This window comes from Pagrus major, chromosome 21 (assembly GCF_040436345.1).
Source record: "Pagrus major chromosome 21, Pma_NU_1.0".
NCBI lineage: Eukaryota > Metazoa > Chordata > Actinopteri > Spariformes > Sparidae > Pagrus > Pagrus major.
The window spans coordinates 9,380,607-9,382,309 of NC_133235.1; positions in this window are offsets into that span (position 1 = coordinate 9,380,607).

Genomic DNA, 1,703 nt, shown 5'->3' on the forward strand with positions numbered 1-1,703 from the left:
AAAGGGGGGATTGCGCCCTCTAATGCACATATGGCACATACATTTAAACGTGTCATGAGGTATAACCTCCTAGTGTATCCGTACCTTACACTTACATTGGATTTTTTTGTCTTGCATGTTGCCTTCTGTTTTCTTTAAGAGGAAAATCTTCGTCCACTACCATAATAAAGGCAGTGATGGTTTTGGTTTCCAGATTATATCTGAAGGTGGCTTCATGCAAACAGTGGAGGAAGTATTCAGAATCTTTACTTAAGTTATAATAAATGAATAAACTAATACCAAATTGTAAAAAAAATACTCCTTGAAAAGCAAAAGTAATCAATGCACAGAATTCTCTGTTATATACTATTAAATATTTTCACATTAGATTATTGCTTTTTACCATGAATGTAAAAGCAGGATTTACTGTTGTAGTTGGTGAAAGTGGAGCTGATTTTTTAACTATTTTGTATAGGACTGCAACTGATGATTATTTTTATTATAGATTAATCTGCTGATCATTTTATTTTTAAATAATTGATTGTTTTTGAGGGTTTTTATTTTCAAAATAGTCAAAATGCCGCCACAATTACCATGAGCCCAAAGTGACATCTTCCCGGTGTTTGTTTTGTCCATCCAGTAGACCCTTTTCATGGCAGACATTTTGACTTGTCAAAGCTGGAAAAGCACAGGAGTGACATATAATGTTGAAACTGGCACCATTCTATTAAGTGTCCCAGTAAGTCATGTCAGTGAATGATCATGCACAATACCAGAGCCCTGGAACAAGCTCACCTTAATAGAATGCAGCCATCATTAATGTTATAAATTGCACCTATGCTTTACCTTCTTTGACAAGTCAAAATGTCTGCTGTGAAAAGGGTCTATAGAACAAGCCTCAAAATGATTATTAAATGCAATAAAGTTAATAAAATTTTTAAAACCAAAGCAGCAAATCCTAACATTTGAAAGGAATTGTATATATTTGAATCTACTTGTATATTGTACACTCTTGGGTAGTAACAAAATATTATATACATTATACATTATATATATACATTATATATTATAAGCTCTACATAGGTTTTGTATGGAGGAATCTAGTAACTAGTAACTGCTGTGGAGTAAAAAGTGCAATATTTTCACCCAAATTGCATTGGAGTGGAAATTTAAATTAGCTTGAAGAAGAAGAGAAAATGCTCATGTACATCAAAAATTTTACTAAAGTACAGTACTTGTGTAATTGTACTGTTACATTCCACCACTGCCACATGCACACTTCGATAATTGACATTTTGTGGTCATTGGCATGCAAGTGGTTGCACTCATTTGTTTGTAGTAATGGCAGCAATAGATTTCACATCAGCTGCTGTAGGCATGATGCTTATTAGCATGTGTGTGTGCACATGCATACAGAGACAATTGTATACATACACATATACAAAAGACATGAGACACACGTTTCCTGTAACCATCCTTATGTATGCACACATACTGTAGCTCAGCTGCTGTGCTGGTCATGGCTGAGGAAAGACAGCTGGCCTCATCCTCCTGGTTGATTTGACACAGGAGAAGCCAGCCTTGATTTTCTTGGCCGAGAGCAGAGATCAGTGACTTGACTGTGAGGGATCATCGGCGTTAAAACTGGACACACAAGTATTCATACATGCTGTGTTTATAGAAAATAACAAGTCAGTACACCCTCAAAACATGACAGAGCGAGA